We start from the raw sequence: 23,926 nt of genomic DNA, 5'->3' as shown, positions 1-23,926 counted from the left end.
CTGCATTTCATGCAGCATGAGTTTCTTCTCATGCCCTCATTTCTGTCTTGGAATAGAAAGGTGGAAGTTGCATCCCAAAGGAGGCTCTGCTTCTTATTATGGACTGCTTCCAACTGCTGGCAGAAACCAGTGGGCAGGTACACGAAGGACCCCGAGAAAAAGAACCAGCCGTCTTGTCACTAGTCATAACAAGCTGTAGTACTTGGTAAAAACGTACTAAAACACTTTCTCTTTGCTTTGAAAATATTGTCAGAACCTGAATATATTTAGTTATTAGCTCTTTGTAGAGGCCTGTTCCAACATCATAATTCAAGTATGAGACGCATTTGTTTGTCTCTGATCTGGATTCCATGAAGCCCCAGTTAAGACTTCTTCCTGCTTAATGTTGGAAAACTATGGAAATTTTTAAATGAAAGACTTTTTCTAAACTGGAAAGATAAAGCTGAGTACAGGTAAAATATACATTAACATATGTTAGTATAATCTGCCAAGTTTAGGTAAACAGTTTATCATTCCAATAAAAGCAGTGAAAGCAAAGGATGGTATTGGGCACATTCTCTGTTTATTTTAGATGTGTTTTTTTCCTTAAAAGAAGCCTTTGTGGGTAGGGCTGTAAAGTACATGTTCACTTCTGTCCTCTTGTCTTGGTTTATGTCCTCTTTTGGTTTTCTTTTCTTCTGTTCTTGCAAGTTAGAATGAACAAGTCAGCAGAGTTTGTACCTGTTTTTTCAAGATTTTACTGTACACCACCCTTTCTATTAGAGGTATTTATATTCAGTTTTTCCAGTCAGGAATGAGGTTAGTCCAGAAGCTGACCTTCCACAATAGGAAATCTTTATCTGAAGAGCAGTGTGAGAGAGAGAACTGGATTCCAGGTCTAAGTCTGCCCCTTACTGATAAGCTCTATGGCCTTGGAGAGCTGATTTTTCCTATCCAGGCCTCCGAACCCACATTTGTGGGTGAAGACGTTAGTCTCCTGCTGAGACCCCTTTTCAGTTTCGAAATGCTCTAACTTTAATGGAAGTCACTACAGGTTCTTTACAGATCAGTTGCAGCTGTCTCTCCCTCTCTGCTAGCCACCTGCTCCCTCTCTTCTTTCCTCTCTTCCTCCCCTTTTCCTTCTTCTCTCCCCTCTTTCTTCTTTTCCACTGATATTTTCCTTTTCACAAAAAAGGGATTCAGGGCATGGACTCTATGACTCAGATGCCTGTAGAGCCAGGGGCAGCCTGTGAGTAGCAGCCATGGGAAGAAGGCAAAGTTGGAAATGGAGAAATTCCCCCAACTGCAAACTGAAATCAGACATGGAGATGCTATCCAGGAAGAAATCCAGACTTTGTGGGTCATGGATACACCTCTTGTATTGAAATTTGACACTGCTCCTTGGATTCCAAATTCCTTAGAAGTCAACACATACTTCCTGGGTGTGTCTTGCACCACCCGTGTGCCAGGCTCAGGCTTACAAAGGTGAATGAGATGCAGCCACTATATGAAGCTCCGTCCAGCGGGGGAGTGCAAACTGGAACTCTCCAGTGACTCCCAGTAGCTCTTCCAAGCTTGACTTTTAGTTCATCTACTGCTCACTCTTGGGGAGTGGAAAAGCTGTTGACATAAAATGGCTATGAGTAGTGGAATGTAATTAATATGATTTGAGGTCAAAGGATTAAACTGACGGGTGTTCTTAGATAGAAACGGAACAATGTCAATTCCAGCGAACAGTGACACTGTAAAGCATTCAGGAGTCCACTGGTAAAGGTTCTGTTTTTGGTAGGCTCTATCCAAATGAAACAGAGGGAGAGGAAGTGGCAGGAGTCTTAGCACATAATTCCTGCTTGGCCACTTATGAACTGAGTGACCCCCTCTGGCCTTATGACAGGCACAGTTGAAATGACCTTACTAGGTTGTTGAGGGGATTAGAGCTGGCCTCTGGCACTGAAGACGCACATAGTAAATGGCAATTAATATATATATTTTTTAAATTAATTAATTTATTTATTTCTGGCTGCGTTGGGTCTTTGTTGCTGCGCGCGGGCTTTCTCTAGCTGTGGTGCGCGGGCTTCTCATTGCAGTGGCTTCTCTTGCTGTGGAGCACGGGCTCTAGGCACGTGGGCTTCAGTAGTTGTGGCTCGCAGGCTCTAGAGCACAGGCTCAGTAGTTGTGGTGCACGGGCTTAGTTGCTCCGCGGCATGTGGGATCTTCCCAGACCAGGGCTCGAACCTGTGACCCCTGCATTGGCAGGTGGATTCTTAACCACTGCGCCACGAGGGAAGCCTGGGCAATTAATATTATTAAGTAACATTATTATACGTCTATCCCAAGTACAGCAAATAAAAACAAGGGTGCGTACATATGAAAATATGTAAACACCACCAGAAGACTGAGTATTCAAAGTAATGAATGGGTAATTTTTTTCAGGGCCCTTCATGCTCATGATAGCATCAATGTGAATCAGTTATTCATTACCCCACATCTTGGCACTGTCAGGGTATCCATCAGCCTTCCGTCCTTTTGGACACATGAGATCTCTTGACCCTGCAGACATTTGCCTGTATTTCACTGGGCACAAGTTCACAAATAAGTAATCAACTGCAGTATGTCTCTTGCAGACTTCCGTCTTGGGTTTGAGGTCGAGTGTTTATCATTTTAAGGATCTAGTTCTAAACCTTTTTTTTAAAATTATTTTTTATTTTTTTGCGGTACGCGGGCCTCTCACTGTTGTGGCCTCTCCCGTTGCGGAGCACAGGCTCCGGACGCGCAGGCTCAGCGGCTGTGGCTCACCGGCCCAGGTGCTCCGCGGCATGTGGGATCTTCCCGGACCGGGGCACGAACCCGTGTGCCCTGCATCGGCAGGCAGACTCCCAACCACTGAGCCACCAGGGAAGCCCTCTAAACCATTTTAAGGACGTGGACCCAGAATATAAATCTGACGGAAGTGATAGAAAGTCTTCCTGCAAAGATTCTCACACGCACATTTTGTTTATACTTTGGAGGAAGGTGTTTGCAAACTCCTCTACCCTCACTAATAGACTTGTAAGAGCTCCTGTATCCCAGCTGAGGAAATGGAATAAATGTATGTGTCTTTCAGAGAAATGGTGAGAAACTAGCTGGCCTCTGTGCATGACACCCGAGAAATGAGCTTTTTGGAACTCGTTAGCACTTAACCTTATTTGAACCCTCTAGAAGTGTTTGATCCTGGAATGACGTGGGCTCCATAGAAGGTATTGAGAACGTAAGAGCAAGTCCTGCCACCTCCTCCTCTGTAGCTGTTTATACTGCTCGTCGGAAAGGAGTTATACCTCTACCGACAATGAGGGTGTGGATGAGGCAGGCACCCTCTTGGTACTTGGCCTTGTGTTGAGAGTAAGGTGACTCTAGTGGAACCTGTAAGTAATTGCTCTGTTCACCATTAGAACAGTCACCTGGCTTTAGGGAGTCATCTGAAAATCTGCAGAGGTTTCGCAGTAACCACTATATTTGAGTTGCAGCACTGGGAGCTTGTTTGTGTAACTGTGCACGTCACCAAGCGCTCACCTCAAGTGCAGGCACCCGTCTTTATTAGAACAAGTGCTGAGGTCCAGCGTGCCACAGCTCTTACTTTGCGTTATTCTTTTTTCCTTGTTTTTAAAAGAAACTACGCATCAACTCGTGAGAGCTTTTAAATGTTTTATGTGAAACAAGAAGTCTCCGTTGTGGTCTCAGTTTTTAAAAAATGAATAAGCAACTCCATTTTTTCATCCAATAGACATTTATTGAGCAGCTGTTTTTGCAAGGTGCCAGCTATAAACTCGGGGGGTCCAGGGATTAACAAGACAGATAGGGTCCCTGGAGGCAGGTATTATGTAACAAAGTACATCATTCTTTAATTACAGTTGTGTAAAGTGCTGCGGAAGAGCAGTTTAGAGAGTTAAAGAACACATAACACTCAGAGTAAGAGTTATGGAGCCCATGGCTGTTCCACACACTCTGTGCATCAGCTTATTCAAAGCTCGTAGCAAGGCACCAGTACTGTTTCCATTAAGCAGATCAGGTAACAGAGTAACAAAGAGATGAGGTCATTTGCCCACGTGGTGCCACTAGCAAAACGTCTAAGTCAGGATTTGAACCCCCGGCGATCTGAGTTCGGAGTCTTGACGCCTAACCACTACACAATGGCTTCTATGAGAAACTCACTTTTAATCTGTGTTTTTAAGGGTAAATTGGTTTAGCCAGGCACTTTCCAAATGCCCTCATGCTTTGAGGTGGGAAGGAGATCACATGAAGAAGAACTAGAAGACCAGTGTGGCTGGAGCCCAGAGAGCAAGGGAAAGGAGTGCAAGACCAGGGGAAGGGTGGGCAGGGAGCAGGTGGTGCAGGACGAGGTGGGCCGCATGGGTGACGGAAGCTTTCTTCCAGTTGAATCAGGTCAGCTCCAAAGCTAGACCCCCTCGGTCAAGAAGACCCTCTCGGGGACCTCCCATTCCTGTGAGATGAACACATGGAGGGGAGTTCTCCTGATCTGGCTAGATTATTCCAGATCCATTTACCTTTGTGTATGTACAAAGCATCCTGCTCGAGGATGTTTTATCTGTGTCATCAGTCTATCCCACTGATGTCTTTTTTTTTTTTTTTTTTTTTTTTTTTTTGCGGTACATGGGCGTCTCACCGTTGTGGCCTCTTCCGTTGCAGAGCACAGGTTCCGGACGCACAGGCTTAGCGGCCATGGCTTACGGGCCCAGCCGCTCCGCGGCATGTAGGATCCTCCCGGACCGGGGCATGAACCCGTGTCCCCTGCATCGGCAGGCGGACTCTCAACCACTGCGCCACCAGGGAAGCCCCCACTGATGTCTTTTCCAAGCCCAAATGTTTTCCGCCTTTTCTGGGGCCTTCAGAATTACATTTTTCTTAGTGGTCCATGTAGCCACACCATGCCTGTAGCAGGTCCAATTGTCATCATCATTCATCGTGGCTAACAGAATGGCAGGTGCTGTGTTGGGCTCTTTCTACCCATTCTTGTGTTTCAGCCCCAGCTCCATGAGTTAGATACTGTTACTATTGATATCTTTCAGATAAAGAAACCGATTTACAGGGGTTAAATGACTTGCCCAGAGTCCCACCAGCTAATTGTCAGAGTCAGGTCTTGCATCCTGGGTTGCCTGATGCCAAAGTCCGTGCTTAACCCTGCGGATCTCACTTCCTATTTTACAGACGCGATAACTGTCCAAAGTTAATGATTGAACTGATTCTAAAACTCAGATTTTACATGAAGCTTCATTTTCTAGGCCAACATTAGATCTCATAAGAAAAATGAAAAAGGAAGGAAACTGAATAGGACACTGTGGACCTTCACCATGACCTGAAGTAGCCTTGTAAACATGTTACAGATTTACCAGCCCACAGAGATATGTTACCCGTCTGCCAGCTAAGTTGGTAACACGGGCAAAAATAGAGGGATCTGAAGGGAGTGGGGGAATCTGTGTTTGGATATTAACCAATAGGAGTTTGGAAGAGAGAATTAAGAGTAAAACAGAATAGTTTTGGTATTTTTTATAAGTAATAGTCACTCAGTGCCAAGCACTGTGCCAAGTTCTCGACGAGTACTCATTCATTTAACCCTCACAACAAGGTGATAAAGTTGGTCATATGTGTATGTCCATTTTATGGATGAGGACCAATGCAACAGTCTTGTCATTCTTTCTCTCTTTCTTTGATTTTTGCCACCCCACTTCCAGTCTCATCTCCTGATAGGAACCAGAAGTATCCTTTACAAATTCCCCCCATCTTGTTCCCCCCTTGCCTAAAAGCCTCCAATGGCCTCCCACTGCCTTTGCAATAGGACCCATACTCCTAACTCCTGATATAGCCTAGGGGTTTTCAGACTTCAGCATGCAACAGAGTGACCTGGATGGCTCGCCAAAACACAGATGGTTGGTCGCCACTCCACATTCCTAGCGAGCTCCAGTTAATACTGACACTGTGAGTCCAGGAACCACACTTTGAGGACCACTCATGAGCCCCTCATTAATCCCCTGACCTTGTCTACTGTCTACTGACCAGTCTCCCTTTTGGTGCCAAGCTCCAGCCACGTTTGCTGCTATTTTTTTCTTAAACTGCACATTCTCAGTGGGACAGCTTTACCTCAAGGAGGATGAAAATTGGTTCTTGGGCACAAACATTAAAACCTCTGATATTACAGTAGTTTGTGGACTTCAAAAGCTCAACTCTACCCAATAGATATACAATATATCTGTGATATTAAAATTTCATGGGGGAGGAGGGCATAAGGGGAAAAATAAATGTCTAGAGAAGCTCCTTAAGAGTGTAATCATGAAAAAAAATGTTGTGTGACAGATCTTAAACAAATGAAGCCTATTCCTGCCACAGGGCCTTTGCACTTGTTGGGCCTCTGTCTGGAATGTTCTTTTTCCAGACCTTCCCAAGTCTGACTCCTCATCATTCCCCTCAGACTTCTATCTGCAGGGCTATTGTAAAGTTCTCCAATTCTTTAAAAGTGCTTTTCTCTTCACTGATTTCAGTCTAATAAAAGGCTTTAGGGACTGACAAGGTGAGTGCTCAAGGCAGCAGGACCCTGCTGATGGAGCACTGCAGATTCCCCAGAGCACCCCTGGGTTGGGAGCACTGCATCCTCTTTTACAATTCTAATTGAATGTCCTGGGAGCCTTCCCACTGTAAAATGCACAAGAGGAAGCATTGCAGGCAGGAGCTGGCTTATATTTTAGTTTTGATTTTTCTTTTAACTTTACCTTTTTCGTGAATACTCTTATAAGGGCCAGGAGATGGTGTGGGGCAGTACAAAGAGGGAACTCCGTATCTGGCTCTGTCTAGCTGTGTGACCACAGACAAGTCACTTCCCTTCTTTGAGCCTCCATGGCTTCATCTGTAAAATATGGATATGACAAAAGGAGTATAATCTGCAAAAATAATGACTCACTGTGCCATACATCTGAAACTAACATATTATAAATCAAATATACTTCAACTGAAGTATGAAAAGGAAGGGCTTCCCTGGTGGCACAGTGGTTGAGAGTCCGCCTGCCGATGCAGGGGACACGGGTTCGTGTCCCGGTCCGGGAGGATCCCACACGCTGCGGAGCGGCTGGGCCCGTGAACCATGGCCGCTGGGCCTGCGCGTCCGGAGCCTGTGCTCCGCAACGGGAGAGGCTGCAGCAGTGAGAGGCCCGCGTACCGCAAAAAAAAAAAAAAAAAAAAAAAAAAAAAAGAAGTATGAAAAGGATATGAATTAACAAAGAAAAATAGGGATATGGCACTTCTACCACATCAAAACTTGCTGTAAAGTTTCAAAGGAGAAATAGAGGCCAAGGCACTTTGAAAGTTTAAAGCACTCCAGACAGCCAAGGTGATATTATTAGTAATTGAAACGTTCAGAACAAGTTCATACATGGCTGGAGCTTCTTGCTTCCTTCTCTTCTGTAGAGTTCAGGGACAGAAAAGAACCCGCCCACCACCTGCTCAGCCCCTGAACATGGCCTTTGAGAACACCCACCCTGAAGGGGTCTGTAGCAATTGCCTAGTTTTTATTGGTGAAAAGTATAATAATATTACATGTTATTACCATGTGTAAAGTGTACACTCTGCTAAGCATTTAATGTATATTATCTCATGTGACCCTCCCAGCCCTGGGCAGGGGGCGTGCTATTATTATCCCTGTGAGGGTGAGGCAACCAAGCCTCAAGAGAAGTGAAGTATCTGTGTAAGACCAACAGGTGCTACAGAGGAGGGCTGGGGTTTAAACCCAAGTCTGACTAACGTCAGAGCCTATCGTCTTGACCATCACGCTTCTTAAAGAATGTACTATACTTTAGAAGGTAGAAAGAGCTGCTTCTTATGGGACGCTTATATTGCCCTTAGGCAAAATTATCCCCATTTTACAGCAGCTACTCAAAGAAGGTCAGTGGCTTCCCTGAAGTGTCCAGCTAGTCCAAGGCAGCACCAGGATCAGGCATCATGCCCACTGGACTTCCGAGGGGCTGCTCCCAAGCACTGCCCTGCACCAAGTAGCTGAGTGGGCGGCTCCAACCTGACTTACCCCCCCCCCCGACTAGAGCAAGTATGATCGGAAAAGCACTAGAAATTCTGGAAATTGATGACTTTCCAATGACTTTGCATAATCCACCATCCAGGCCACTCTTACGAGAGGCAGCCATCCTTTTTGAAAAGACCACACCACCACCCCTCCCCTCCCCCCAGCTTCAGAAATGCTGCTCTATGAGAGCACATGTAAGAAACAACACTGAGGCAGGGCCGCAGGGGGAAATATTTGGTTCCCTGGTTACAGCCCCAAGTGTTGGGTGAGATTTCCTCTCACAAGGCTGGTCCCTTCTGATGGGGGCAGAACGGAACTGAGATTATTTCAGAGCAGGAATAGAAATGGGGAGAAACTTGCCGACAGAGCATAATGACACAGGCTCAATTCTGCTTGTGATGAAAAAGGTGGAAATGTCTTTCACCGAGGCTTTAAGGTCACAGTGGCATGCTTTAGCAGAAGAAGAGTTCCAGTGGTCTGATAGATTCCAGAAGGATAGCAGCAACACAGCTGGTTGGAATCTGGCCATTAAGAAGCCGAGGAGGGCCTCCCTGGTGGCGCAGTGGTTGAGAGTCCGCCTGCCGATGCAAGGGATACGGGTTTGTGCCCCGGTCTGGGAGGATCCCATATGCCGTGGAGCGGCTGGGCCCGTGAGCCATGGCCGCTGAGCCTGCGCGTCCGGAGCCTGTGCTCCGCAACGGGAGAGGCCACAACAGTGAGAGGCCCGCGTACCGCAAAAAAAAAACAAAAAACAAAAAAAACAAAAAAAAGAAGCCGAGGAGTCCCTCACTTGCGATGAGACCTTAACAGTAGAAATAGGCAGAAAACTCAAAAGTGGATCAGGGGCTTCCCTGGTGGCGCAGTGATTGAAAGTCTGCCTGTCGATGCAGGGGACACGGGTTCGTGCCCCGGTCTGGGAAGATCCCACATGCCACGGAGCTGCTGGGCCCATGAGCCACAGCCACTGAGCCTGTGCGTCCGGAGCCTGCACTCCGCAATGGGAGAGGCCACAACAGTGAGAGGCCCACGTACTGCAAAAAAAAAAAGTGTATCAGGAGCTGGAAATGAAGGGAAATTCATTTATTCCACACATATTTATTTAGCTCCACAATGGGCTAGGCACTGTCTTAGGGGCTAGGAAAGCAGCAGTAAATGAAACTTATATTCCAGTAGCAAAAGAACAGGAAAAGCAAATGACCCTGAACATTTGATATGCGAGTTGTAGTCCTGGGTCAGGAGAACCTCAGCAATGAGCTTGTCCACTGGGGATTTTTTCAAGTACAATAATAAAGTGTAACAAGCACCGTTTATTTTGGCCTCTGTCAAGCTCTGTGCTCTGTTGGTAGGCATTATTAGCCCCATTTTAGAGATGTAATAAATAAGTCCTAGGAAAGTTAAGTCAGCTGAGCTTTGAACAGTTCTGTCGGAATCCAAAGCCTCTGCTCTTTCCTCTTTGTCATGTGGTCTCTCAGTGGCCTCAACATCCTGACCTAGAGCTCAGAGCAGCACCCTGCCCCCAGACCTCCTTCTCCCATCGAACTTCCCCAGTGGTGTGCTAGTAAGTAGTTAACAACCAGCTCTCTGGGGAAAAGGGCACTGATTGGTTGTATTTGCCAATTTCCATGGTGTAAATACTCTCACCTTGACCGACTTCATGTTACCAAGGTCACAACACTGAGTTGGGGAAAGATGAGCATTAGGTACCATTAAAGAGCATTGCTTTCACTGATTCACTAGACATTAAAAACCTCAAGAGCAAAGAGAATAGTAAAAGGGAGTAAAATAATTGGAAAGTGATGAATTTATTTCCAATTTAGTGAGCATTTATTACCCGTGTTTTTAATGTAATTTATTTCGATTTAAGTTGACATACCTTAATTTTTAATATTGGTTATGCTTAAAAACCAGCTTGTAAATGGGACAGTAGATGCTCATGAGCTGTTAGGAGACGGCTGCACATCACCATTCTCTCCCTCAAAGGATTCTTTTCTCCTCATTCTGTTTCCTGGTGCTCACGCAGAAGTCTTCTTGGGTTCCTATTTCGAATTTCTCTCATCTCCTTGACCTGTGGCCTTCCAGTTTATGATTTGCTCTGTTTTAATCTTTGAATCCCATGTTAGCCTCAAAAAAGGACTGAATCCTCTTTGAAAAAACAACCTGCATTAGGCGACATTAAAGTTTCATCACCACGTATTAGAAGCATCTAGGTTGAGCGGGGGAAGGTTTGTTCTGTGATGGTAAAATGAGTCCAGGACATTAAGAATTTTTCTATATTGTCCCAAATGAGTTTGACTTTTTTGTTTTCATTATTTGGTAATGCTTTTCTAAATCCCCTACCCAAATATGACATTTCTATCAACCAAGCTAGGACTCTGGACTTAGTAGAATCAATTTGTATTAATTATAAACTCCCTAAGGATTTATTTCAGCCTCTTCTTTACATGAACCCCAAAGAACGAAGAGATTTTGAAAAGCATAAAGCAGAGACATTCTAACAAGGCTGATGAAAAAACTGAAACATGAAAACTCTGACAGTAAGCGTGTCCTCTAAAATTAGGGTAAAGTTGATTTAGGTTTTCTAATTAATTTTTGCTCACTGTTAGGTTTTCAGGGCAATATATGTGATTTGTTTGCTCTGTGGATGGCTTATATTGAGTCCAGATTTCCAAATGTGCTGTACTGAATAAACAGTACCCAGAGTATCTTTAAATTACAAGTATGGCAGTTTATTTTTAAAATCGCTCCACCCAAGCTGTGCTTGTCTTTAAGTTTTTATCTTTAAGTTTTTGAAAGACGCAGTACTTTCGCTCCTTCCTACAGGCTGTTTTTCACGGGAAAAGAGAAAACTGAGCTGGCAAAGCAAAAAGTTTCCAAACCACAGGGTGTCTGCTACTTGCATAATCACTGAAGCTAAAATTTCCATTTTCTACCCGGCGACCGGAGAACTTCTTTTCTGGTCAACCTGAAATGCAGACAAGAACAAAAATCCCCCATGGCCCATGGGCTGTGTTCTCAGCTTTTCTTGGTTCCACTTTGTGACTTTTCCTGTTTACAGTATCTGTGCCCTCCCATTTTTTCCTTTCTTTTTTGACTCATTGATACTGTACCACGATACCTAAAAATACATCCTAACAACTGGTTTTAAGTAAAGAGGATGTTTCTTCCTGGAGAAAAAAAAAAAAGCAGCAGAAATATCCTGCATGGTTTTCTGAAAATAAACATTTGACAGTCTCTCATCAGTGCCTCATCCGAGTTTCTAATTGGAAAACGAGGTAGAGTATGAATTTATACGGAGAACCCTGTTTTCATGGCAGCTGCTTCCATGAAGAAGCTGCCATGAAGATATGTCACCTGTTTTTCCCCTTGTTCTTTGGTGAGCTCCTTCTTGAACCTGGCTCAGCCCCTTATTAGCTGGGACCCTTGGGCAAGTTGCTTTCAACCTCTTGGGGTCTCAGCTTCTTTGGTGTAAAACAAAGGGCCAAAATGTCTGTGTGGCAGGATGGTTGTGAGAATTCAATGGATAAAATGTATGCCAAAGCACAGGACATAGACAAGGCAGTCAACATATATTCATTTCCGTTTTGTGTTGGTGAAAACAAGAGTAGCTAGTCCAAGACACCATTTGGTGGCAATCAGATAAAGAGCAAGCGTTTGCAAGAGTTTCCCCAGCTTTGTGCACACAGACAGCTACAAAGGTGGATTTGAGTTGATCTGTTGATTATCACTGAGAAATCGGAATGGAATTAACCCCCAGCTATTGGGTTGCCTGCTCTCTCCAGGGTTTAACTGGCGGTTTGATTCTTCAACTCTAGTGTGACAGTTTGACCTCTTAATAACCCAGCAGAACTTTTTTCTTAAGAAAAACAATCATTTAACCAGCTTAAAATAACCATGTACAGTTAACATAATAGCACTCAACAGCTTACAAATCATTTCCACTAATTATAAGACTCACTGCACTACGGTAAGGCTGATAAAGCATGTCAGGCACTTAGCACAGACCCTAACACATAATCTGTGCCGATTAAATTGAGCGTATGACAGGTGATATGACTATCTTCTGAGGTAAATTTTAGGTTCAACCTGCATTAATGCAAGAGACAAACAAAGCTAAATTAGATTGATTCTCACCCATTTTACAGGGACAGAAATTGAGGTTTACAGAGAGACTCTGATTTTCAGGCCATACTCTTAGTTACATGGCAAAGCTGGGACACAAACCCAAGCCTCCTGATTCTAAATCCTGTGCGCACCTCATTGACACCAGGCTGGTTTCTCCTGATGGCCTTCAGTTCCAGACTTAATAAGTTGTTCCCTTTCTCTCTCTCTCTCTCTCTCTCTCTCTCCCTTTCTCTCCAACCTGGCTTTTCTTTTCACCAGCCTTATGAGATCAGGAGATAATCTGATAAGGGATTGTCTTTCATGAGAATGCCTTCCCCAGGGAATGTCTGCTAAAGTTGACTGAAATTGCTTGCCAGGTTGATGCTGAAGCCACAGAAATAGCTTTTCTTGTTTGCTTTTCTCCAGCCTCTGCCAGGCAGAAAGGGGGCTAGCAGTTATATGCTAACATCCAGAAAACAGGGTTATCCCTCCAGTCTCTCCTGGGAGCCACCTGTCAAGAGCAGTGGTCCAGTTTAAGTTCTCCCCATCCACTTCCTCAAGTCTCGTGCTTCCTGGGTAAGAAGTGAGTTTCGAAGTGCATTTTGCACGTGCTCAGAACTTAACCGCATTGCCAGTTAAGCTATTTGAGAGCCCTATTCTTATCCGAAAATACCTTGTTTAATTGTTTCTTTTTTAATTTTTTTTTTTTTTTTTTTTTTTTTTTTTTTTCTTTTTTTTGCGATACGCAGGCCTCTCGCTGTTGTGGCCTCTCCCGTTGCGGAGCACAGGCTCCGGACGTGCAGGCTCAGCGGCCATGGCTCACGGGCCCAGCCACTCCGTGGCATGTGGGATCTTCCCGGACCAGGGCACGAACCCGTGTGCCCTGCATCGGCAGGCGGACTCTCAACCACTGCGCCACCAGGGAAGCCCTTTTTTAAAATTTTATATTGGAGTATAATTTATTAACAATGTTGTGTTAGGGACTTCCCTGGTGGTCCAGTGGGTAGGACTACGCACTCCCAGTGCAGGGGGCCCAGGTTCGATCCCTGATCGGGGAAGTAGATCCCACGTGTGTGCCACAACCAAGAGTTCGCATGCCGCAACTAGGAAGTCCGCATGCCGCAACTAAAAGATCCTGCATGGCAACTGGAGATCCTGCATGCCACAACCAGGATCCCACGTGCGGCAGCTACGACCTGGTGCAGCCTAAGTAAATAAATATTTTTTAAAACACCAAAAAACAATGTTGTGTTAGTTTCAGGTGTACAGCAAAGTGATTCAGTTATACATATACATGTATATGTATCTATTCTTTTTCAGATTCTTTTCCCATTTAGGTTATTACAGAATATTGAGCAGAGTTCCCTGTGCTATATAGTAGGTCCTTGTTGGTTATCTGTTTTAAATATAGCTGTGTGTACGTGTCATTCCCAAACTTCTAATCTATCCCTACCCCACCACCATTGTTCTTTTCTTCTCCTTATCTCTAGGGCAGTTGTTCTCAACCAGGGATGATTTTGTCCTCCGGGAGACATTCAGCAGGGTCTGGAGACATTTGGTTGTCACAAGGAGGGAAGGAGTACTGGCATCTGTTGGGTAGAGGCAGGGATGCTGCTAAACATCCTACAATGCACAAGGGCAGCCCCCAGAGCAAAGAATTATCTGGCCTCAAATGTGAGTAGTGCCAACGTTGAGAAATCCCACTGTAGGACAAGCTCCAGAGACAGTGCCCTGTGGATCTCATTTGCAGATATATATTAATACCGAGAACAGTTCTTGCATTTAGGAGGTGCTCGGTAAATATTGGTTGAGTGAATGAATGAACATACGATCCAGAGCTTCTCCACGTTGAATTAATTGCACTGTGTGCTAGACTGCATCTTAAGACTAGAATAACGGAGTCAGGCCCAGGCAGCCCCCTAACCGATAAGTCATCATCCTACACCCAGAGTGTTCACATAAGCAGGACAGGGCTGGCAGCACAAGAAGCGGGGGTTAATTCCATCTTGATACTCACTGAAAATCATCAACAAACACATAGACAACGTCTTTAGCGGCCGCCCATATTTCTTCAGCGTACGGCCAGGAGATAGCCGAGGAAAGGTGATTGCAAAAACCTTTGCAAACCTCTGGCCTTGCTTTCAGATAGTGGCAGGAACCAGGCAGCTGTGGTTTGGTGAATCTAGATCAAGCTTTTCCAGAACATGCTTGGTGATCAAGATGATATGTAAAATGCCTAAGCTATGTGTGATTTAATATATAAGACTAATAGGTGGGGGCTTCCCTCGTGGCGCAGTGGTTAAGAATCCGCCTGCCAATTCAGGGGACATGGGTTTGAGCCCTGGTCTGGGAAGATCCCACATGCCATGGTGCAACTAAGCCCGTGTGCCATAACTACTGAGCCTGCGCTCTAGAGCCCACGAGCCACAACTACTGAAGCCCGTGTGCCACAACTACTGAGCCTGAGCTCTCGAGCCCACGAGCCACAACTACTGAAGCCCGTGAGCCACAACTACTGAGCCTGCGCTCTAGAGCCCGCGAGCCACAACTACTGAAGCCCGTGAGCCACAACTACTGAGCCTGAGCTCTAGAGCCCGCGAGCCACAACTACTGAAGCCAGTGAACCACAACTACTGAGCCTGCACTCTAGAGCCCGCGAGCCACAACTACTGAAGCCTGCGCACCTAGAGCCCGTGCTTCACAACAAGAGAAGCCACCGCAGTGAGAAGCCCGCTCACTGCAATGAAGCGTAGCCCCTGCTCACTGCAACTAGAGAAAGCCCGCACACATCAGTGAAGGCCCAATGCAGCCAAAAATAAATAAATAGATAGATAGATAAATAAATAAATAAATACTTCTAAAAAAAAAAAAAGACTAATAGGTGGGAAATAACGTTGTAACAGAAGGCGTGTAACACGGCCATTTAGGGCAAACCGCGGAATCAGATGCCTGAATTTAAGTCCTACCCTGCCTCCTTCTAGCTCTTCGACCTAGTGGAGACCTGTGGGCTGGGGTCCCTCAGTTACCTTCTCTGAGCCTCAATTTTCTCACCCACACAGTGAAGCAGGATTGGAATCTACCTCACAGGGTTGTCATGAGAGAATTTAAAAGGCCCATGTAAATAGAAGAAAGGTCTCAGAAAAGAGCCAGCCCACAGCAACTGTTACTTACTAACATTTTTCCTAAGGCACATTACTCAGCTACTCAATTTCATCTTTAGTTAACTGAATTCTCCCCTTCTGTATCACTCTCCCCACCGCGGCCCATTTTCCTTTCCTCTTCTGCTTCTTTTATGCTATGGCTGCTTCTTCCCGACTTACTGTCTCTCGTTTTCCTACTCCAGTCCCAGTGAACCTGCAAGGGACGCCCAAGAGTCCTACTTTGATGCGACTAATGGACCGGAGATTCTACCCCAGGTCACAAGCAACATGACCCTAGACAAGTTACTGAACCTCTCTGTCCTTCAGTTCTGCCGCCTATAAAATCTCAACAGTAAAACTTCTTACCTCCTAGGGTTGTTCACAGCATGCAAGAAGATACTACCCACATGAAGTGCTTAGCGCTCGTGTGACGTGTCCTACATGCTTCCTAGAAGCTAGGAGAATGGTTGGTTGGTAGTGAAAAAAAGAAGTTCCCAATGATTGCACACTGGGAGGGCAGGCACCGTCTTGAAAGACCTTGAGGGGAAATCGCAGCTGACTGGGATTGGAGACATCTGTGTCAGTCTAGGCCATTCTCTGAACGAGAGTGTCAATAGCTCATATTCACTCAGCACCCAGAGATGATATAAAGGGACCCTGTTCAGCTGGAGTTGACATCATGTGGGTGAAATCTAAAACTCTGTCCACTCAATAGATCCCAAAGTAAGAACGTCCTAGATACGTCCCTCTCTCCAATTCCTCCAGGATGTCTCATCTGGTGAGGAATTAATAGCTCACCTTGTTCTCTGGGTGGAAAGCTTGTTTTTTTTTTTTTCTTTTTTTTTTTTGCGGTATGCGGGCCTCTCACTGTTGTGGCCTCTCCCGTTGCGGAGCACAGGCTCCGGATGCGCAGGCCCAGCAGCCATGGCTCACAGGCCCAGCCGCTCCGCGGCATATGGGATCCTCCCAGACCGGGGCACGAACCCGTATCCCCTGCATCGGCAGGCGGACTCTTAACCACTGCGCCACCAGGGAGGCCCGGAAAGCTTGTTTTTTAAATGTGTAAGTCTGTCTGGGTCAAGGCTTGGGAGGTGTTTTTGGAACATCCTCACTTTACATTATGCTCTACATGTTTAAATCACTTGTGAATATTTCATTGGTACCTGTGTCTAGACTCTGACCAGTTAAAGTATTCCTCCCCTGAGCAGAGATTTATTGTCCACATTCTTACTGTGTACCAGGCCCTGTTCCAGGCCCTGGGGATACAATGGTAAACAAATCAACCAAGGCCTCCCCCGTGGAATTTACGTTCTGGTGGTGAAAGATAGAGGATAAACAAACAACAACCAAAAAGAAATATTAGCTACAAAGAAAATAAAGCAGTGTGGTATGAGAGACAGTGTCCAGGCTGTACTTTACACTGAGGAGACGGAAGGCCTTTTGGGGATGGTGACATTTGATTTAACGTCTAAAAGTTGCAAAAGCACCCAGTTGTGCCGTGATCTGGGAAAAGAGCATTCCAGACAGAGGGAACAGCATATGCAAAGTCTCAAAGTAGGAACAAGCCTTTATTCTGAGGAAGAAAAGAAGGTCGGGAGTTCCCTGGCAGAGTTAATACTCTGCACTTCCAATACAGGGGGCGTGGGTTTGATTCCTGGTCCGGGAACTAACATCCCACATGCGGGGTGGCCAAATAAATAAATAAATATAAAGATAAGAAAAAAGAAAAGAAGGTCAGTATGGCTGGTGTGTCTAGGCAAGGCAGATGGGTTGGACATTAAGTTAGAGAGGGTGGTGAGTCAGGTTACATGGACACTGTGAGCAAGGCAAGGAGTCGGATTCTCCATTGTATTGCTTGAGAAGCCACTGGGCGTTTTTAAGCAGAGAAGTGAAGGGATTGGATCTGTATTTTGAAGAGATCATTCACAGGGCCGTAGGGAAATTGGACTCAAAAGCACCAAGCCCAGTTAGGTAGCTGATTTTGCACACATCCAGGCAAGAGATGATGGTGGATTAGACTCTAATGATGATGGTGGATAGGTCATCCCACAAAAAATCTTGGGGAGTCATTTTAATGAGACAGGTCCTCTTTTGCTGAACTTTCAGAAAAGGTCAAAAGGGAATGAAAGAGAGGAAATGAAGCTTGATGCTTCCTTACCAAGCTTTTATATTTCCCTGTTCCAAAGAGCTACTAAAGCAAAACCAAAGTAGGCTAGGGTTCTGGTCCTTTTTTGGTATTTCCTGTTGCTTTCTAAGCTGCCCCCAGTCATTAGGAATGATCCCACCCTGCCCTATCTTGACTTACCTTAGGGGCTTTTTGGTTTTTATTTTGTTTGTTTTTTGTTTGTTCTACGGACTGTCTGCTCTCACCTCCTGAATCAGGTAGTGGGATTGGGATTTGGTGGGGCGTGAGGGTGAAGTTCACACAGACTTGAACCCCACTATAGGCTGCATGTCAGCGCACCCCATGAAGCAGAGTTCTGGCCTGTGGCCAGTTCTTACTTCCTTTCTGATCTTCCTCATTTAACCACTGACCAGATGGAGAAGGTCCTTCCACCAGCACTCAGCGCTTAGCCTCTGAGGACCTGCTCTATCAACTGGGGAACAAACGCAGGGCAACCACTGAGGTGGGAGTTTTAATCCAACATGCACAATTTTAACCTCCGATTTCCTGAGGTTGAAGGTGGGAGAGGGTGGTGGGAAGGGTATCAAGTCTGGGTGGGTGTCAAGCGAAAGTTTCCAAAGAGATGAATTTCTTACATGTTTTTCTATTCCACGCGAGGCATTGCTGCTATTAGTTGTCACTGGGTAGGGGCCAAATCCGAAACTGCTCTGATGGTCTCTATGGGTCTCAAAGGTGATTTTGAATGTGTAGATATAATCATTGTGATCCATGAACAGCTCCCTTTAAATATAACTCCTGTGGATGAAATTAGAAGAGAAAGCTTCAGTGGGAGTCATGTTTGAAAATAAGTAAGAAATGCCGGTTTTTTTTCTTTTTATGTTTACAGTATTTTTAAAAAATTAAAAGAAACAAATCCATCTGTTGGGAAAAGAAGTGCATTTGCATAAGGTGGTATTTAGCAGCTGAGTAACGTCATGCTCACCTCATGTCGGGCCTGAAAGACAGAGCCCTGAGTTTTATTATGTAAATTTCAGGTGTACAGCATAGTGATTCACAATTTTTAAAGATTAAGTTGCATTTAAAGTTATTATAAAATATTGGCTATATTCCCTGTGCTGTACAATATATCCTTGTAGCCTATTTATTTTATACATAGTAGTTTGTACCACTGAATCCCCTACCCTATCTTGCGCCTCCCCCCTTTCCTCTCCCCACTGGTAACCACTAGTTTGTTCTCTATATCTGTGAGTCTGTTCCTTTTTTCTTATATTCACTAGTTGGTTTTATTTTTTAGGTTCCAGAGTCCTGAGTTTTAGTCCTGGAGCTCACATTGACTTGCTGTGTGGCTCCGGGCACATCTTTCCTTAATTTCCCCACGTTCCAAATAAGCGGCGGTGATTAGATCCCTTCTAAGACTCTAAGTTCTACAATTCTAACTAATTCTAGTCAAATGATTTTGCCCTGGAACTTTTCACACCTGTTTTATGACGTATTGTTTTCCCCTTTCTACCCACTCATCTCCTCTCCTGAAAATGGGCTGCGTGGGAAGGCTTTCCCACAATTTGTCACTTTATAGCGTAGGGAGTACCTTGTGGGTAGCTAAGTGGTTAAGAGCTTGGACTTTGGGTTTGAGTGTAGTTCTGCCATTTATGAATCTTGTTATTTATAATCTCTCTAGTAACCTCTTTCTTCTGTGTTACTGGGAGATAATATTACCTGTGAGTATCACAAGGGCTTGCATATGTTCATACATGTAAAGTGCTTAGTGCACTGCCTGGAATGTAGAAAGCGTCTGCTGGTTGTGTTGCTAGTGTTATTATTAAAATACCTAGCCAGGGACTTCCCTGGCAGTCCAGTAGTTAAGAATCCGTGTTTCTACCGCAGGGGGCATGAGTTTGATCCCTGATTAGGGAACTAAGATCCCTCATGCCATGTGATGCCAAAAATACATAAATAAATAAAATGCCTAGCCGGGTGGCAGGGTCACAGAAGGACACAGGAACTAGTGTTCCCCTCTCTCTTTTTATTTCTGCTCCATCATCTCTGGAGAACGTTTCCACCATGTACTTTTTAACTTTACCCGTCATTTATCTTCTTTAAAATGGGTTAGTAATACTCCTCCCATTAAAAAGCTTTTTTTTTTTTTAAATGGGAGGATAAATGGATTACAGAAAAGTTTAGCTGTTTGCTTGTTAATTTTCAAGCACATGGGGACTATAATAAATGTGGTCCTCAGAAGTGGTATATTTCACTCTCAAGGGTGTCAGATTAAAAGCTGTCAGGATGTTGCTTATGAGGTTTGGAAACACTGAGTAACGTTTTTAAGGTAACAGAGGTAGTAAGAGATAAAAATATGATTGTGAGCCCAAGTCTGGCTTAGAACGCTTGTACAAGTTCCATCATTTCTCAGGCCTCAGTTTCCTGGTGCTTGAAATGAGGATGCCTCCTTTCATAGGTTTGTGTAGAGACTGAAATAGTATTTTTTTTTAAAAGAAGAGAACATGAATGGTATTTTTATTCTGAAGCCTCTTCTGTTTTTCTCTTGCCATCACATAAATGCATTGGTTCACACTTGGTTCACACGTAGCTTGGATTTGAAATTTTATCCCCCTAAACTTTGTTAGAAACCCTGTTACACTGGAAGGTCTGAATTAGGACTACCTGACTTTTGGTCAGTTATTTTAGAATACTATATGTTAATGAGGGTCAGGCCTCAAGTCCTTTGCCTGGTGCACAGCAGGCCTTCCTTTGACGTTTGGTTGTGTCTCTTCCCTGGTACAGAGTGAACTTGAATGTAGTTTGCTTATTCACATAGTAGGACTCCCAGGAACCTGGCAGATAATACACATGTGTGAGCCAGAGACCACCAACACTACCTACAGAGGGGGCTGTTCTGCCCTTCCCTGGCCACATGTGGCCATGAAGGAAATCCAGCCCAGTGTTTCTAGACCTTACCATCTAAATTTCTTTTTTAAATGGCATCTCCTGATTTCTAATAGCAGCAACTGAAAGTTATTCATAAACATTTTTTTGACCAACAAGATACATCCACCACCTTTCAACTTTTGATTTAAGTGACAAGGGCAGGTTTTTCTGTGGTTATTGATGATCAAATTAGCCCTTTGATCTCCCGGAGGAGCCATCCTCCCACGTAGGAAAGGGCTTGGTGAGGACTGTGGGCTCAGACATGCCAGGGTTCAGATGTGCCAGTGTGGGCATAAAACTGTAGCAGTTTCTCCCCAGTTCATCTGCACTGCCCTTCTCCAGTTTGTGCGTGTATATCATTACATCACATGGTGGGGTGTTTGTTTAGTCTCTTCCCCGGGCCCCCCACCCCAGATGTCCGACTCTCTCTTGGCTGATGTATTGTCTGTGATGGGAGTATCAGTGATTCTGAATAGAAGATTTTACCATATTAGTGACATCATCCAGGGAGCGTGTCCTCTGGGATCTTTTGCCTTGGTTTAGGTATAGATACCTGTGGTGTCATATGAAGATGCTTTTAGTTGCAATAAGCAGACTCCAACTCAAGTTAGCTTAAGAGAGAGAGGCGGGGAAAAAGTGGATTCATTGAAGGAATACAGGGATGTTTTATGGAACTCAGGAACAAGGATTCTGGATAAACCGTAATGGAAAAGAGTATTAAAAAGAATGTATACATGTGTACATATCCCTTAATGGATTCATATTGTTTCCATTGATCTTCTGGGTATTATTTTATTGTTCTGTAGGGCATGTACTTAGGGTTTGCTTGTGTGGGTTTTACAAAAGAGATTAAATGATTTAAACTGACACATTGATTGATTTCCTCCTGTAGTATAGAATAGTAGAAAAAAGATGACTTTTTTTTTTCAGTTAGACATTAATTCAAATTTTACCTTGGTTTTTTCTTGCCCAGGCAAATTTGAATGATTAACCTTAAACTCTGTAGCTTGACTTCCTTGTCTGTAAAATGGGGATGTTGCCATATTGTAGAGTTTTGTGGCACTTTAATGAGATAATTTCCATAAAGTTCCCAGTTTAGTGCCTGAAACAAATAAAGATTTGTTCCCTTTCCTCTTGCCACCAGAGATGTGTATGTGACCTGGCTTTGCAGAGTTTGAGGGCATAATCAGTGGCCATGGGGCAACGTAAAGCTTCCCACTTACCCCTTAGCACTACTTCCAAGGTTCCTATGAGCCACATCTCCAATCTAACCAGCTGAGCTGCTTTCTAGGCTTTTAGAGCAGAGCTCAGTCAAAAATGTAAGTAAGATATTGTAATTAGTATTTTTCACATTAAAAACAGATTGCTTATCCCACTCTGAGACTCAATTTTCTCATCTGTTGAATTGAGGATAACAACACCAATCCCAGAAGGTGACTATGCAGCTCAGAGATAAGATTATAAACACCTAGAGCAATGCTAAGTATGTAGTTGGTGCTCAGTAATGGAAGCAATTTTCTTTTTAAATTGGGATTATATGTATCTGTGTTTCCATGTCTTATAGTTTTGTTTTGTTTAGTTTAGTTTTCTGCAGAGTCATGGTGACTTGCAGGATCTTAGTTCTAGACCTGGGCCCCTGGCAATGCAAGTGCTGAGTCCTAACCACTGGACTGCCAGGGAATTCCCAAGGTCTTATAGTTTTGTACAACACCTAAGAGACAAAGTGCTGCTGATGCTTTTCAAAAGTAACCCAGCAATTCCACATGCATGGACAAAGCTAGATGTGCAAAATTTATTGTGACATTGCTTATGACAGCAAAAAGCTAGAAACAGTCTAAGTGTTTCTCAGCAGGAGACTCATTAAATACCTCTGCACAATGATTTGATACTATAGAACCTTTATAAAGAATGAGGTCGGTCTATATGTGTTGACATTGGAAAGATTTCCAAGAAATATTGAATTAAAAAAGCAAGGGGCAAAACAGTAAGTATAGCATAGTTCCACTTCAATTGAAAAAAACCATACACATATAAATATCCATATACACAGACACCGCAGTCACACACATACACACACACACACAAATATTAAGAGTGCCTGCTTCGGGACTTCCCTGGTGGTCCAGTGGTTAAGAATCTGCCTGCCAGTGCAGGGGACATGGGTTCGAGCCCTGGTCCGGGAAGATCCCATATGCTAGGGAGCAACTAAGCCCGTGTGCCACAACTACTGAGCCTGTGCTCTAGAGCCCATGAGCCACAATTACTGAGCTTGCACGCCACAACTACTGAAGCCCGTGTGCCTAGAGCCCATGCTCCACAACAAGAGAAGCCACCACGGTGAGAAGCCCACACAATGCAACAAAGAGTAGCCCCCGCTCGCCACAACTAGAGAAAGCCCACACGCAGCAATGAAGATGCAATGCAGCCAAAAATAAATAAATAAATAAAATAAATTAATTATTTTAAAAAGTTTAAAAAAAAGAGTACCTGCTTCATTTCAAAATATGTCCAATATAATAATATTAAAGTAAAACATTTAACATGAGAATATGTTTTTTTAACATGTATACGTGTATATCTGAAAATCCATATAAAGATGGTCTGTGAGGATTCTCCTCAATCTGACAGAGTGGTAATTTCTGCAGGTAAAAAGGTTTGGAGCATGAGTTACTCAAAGTTGATCTTTGCATTTTATGCATTGTTTAAATACTTTACAAGGAGTAATTTCCCAGTATTGCAGTTATAAGTGATAAAAAATTAAATATAATTAGTAGTTTATACATCTAATTGTTCTTAACTGGGTATCTTAACTCTTCTTTTTTTAAAATATTTATTTTTTAGCTGCGTTGTTATTTTTTAGTTGTGGCACATGAGATCTTTTGTTGCAGTGCGTGGGCTTCTCTCTAGTTGTGGCATGCGGGCACACGGGCTCATTAGTTGTGGCACGCGGGCTCCAGAGCACATGGGCTCGGTAGTTGCGGCATGCGGGCTCTCTAGTTGCTCTAGTTGTGGTGCGCGGGCTTAGTTGCCCTGCGGCATGTGGGACCTTAGCTCCCTGACCAGGGATCGAACCAGTGTCGCTGCATTGCGGGACCGATTCTTAACCACTGGACCACCAGGGAACTCCCTACCTTAACTATTCTTAACTGTTAATTATGGTAGTGATATGAATACTACAAAGGAGGGCCAAAGCTTCAAAAATGGACACTTTACATTTTAACTTTAGTATCATTTGGTTTTCATCCTATAATTATGCATGTATTGTGTTTATTAAAACACAACAATGAATAAAACCATCTTCATTTGGAAAATAAAATATTGATTCAAGGAAAAGTATAGTAGTTTCCTCTGGGAAGGAAACCTGCTTTTCATAGTATAATTTTGTGTGTTGTATAGGTATTGTTTTTTCAATATATTGAGTGGTCTTTGCTTTTCATTCTTTTTTCTTTTAAATCTAAGAGCTAAAAAAATAAAAATAGGGACTTCCCTGGTGGCACAGTGGTTAAGAATCTGCCTGTCAATGCAGGGGACATGGCTTCAAGCCCTGGTCCGGGAAGATCCCACATGCCGCGGAGCAACTAAGCCCGCGAGCCACAA

At 44.1% G+C, this 23,926-nt stretch overlaps 2 protein-coding genes across 11 annotated transcripts in view; both read left to right on the top strand.

Annotated features, from left to right (window-relative positions):
• Window positions 1-23,926, top strand: part of UBA3 (ubiquitin like modifier activating enzyme 3) — a 444,187-nt gene that overhangs the window by 176,507 nt on the left and 243,754 nt on the right. The gene's annotated exons all lie outside the window — the stretch shown is intronic.
• FRMD4B (FERM domain containing 4B) overlaps window positions 1-23,926 on the top strand; it is a 329,668-nt gene that overhangs the window by 176,346 nt on the left and 129,396 nt on the right. The gene's annotated exons all lie outside the window — the stretch shown is intronic.

Source organism: Mesoplodon densirostris, chromosome 10 (assembly GCF_025265405.1).
Source record: "Mesoplodon densirostris isolate mMesDen1 chromosome 10, mMesDen1 primary haplotype, whole genome shotgun sequence".
Lineage (NCBI taxonomy): Eukaryota > Metazoa > Chordata > Mammalia > Artiodactyla > Ziphiidae > Mesoplodon > Mesoplodon densirostris.
The sequence above is the reverse complement of the archived record's forward strand: the minus strand, read 5'-3'. Positions and strand labels throughout refer to the sequence as shown.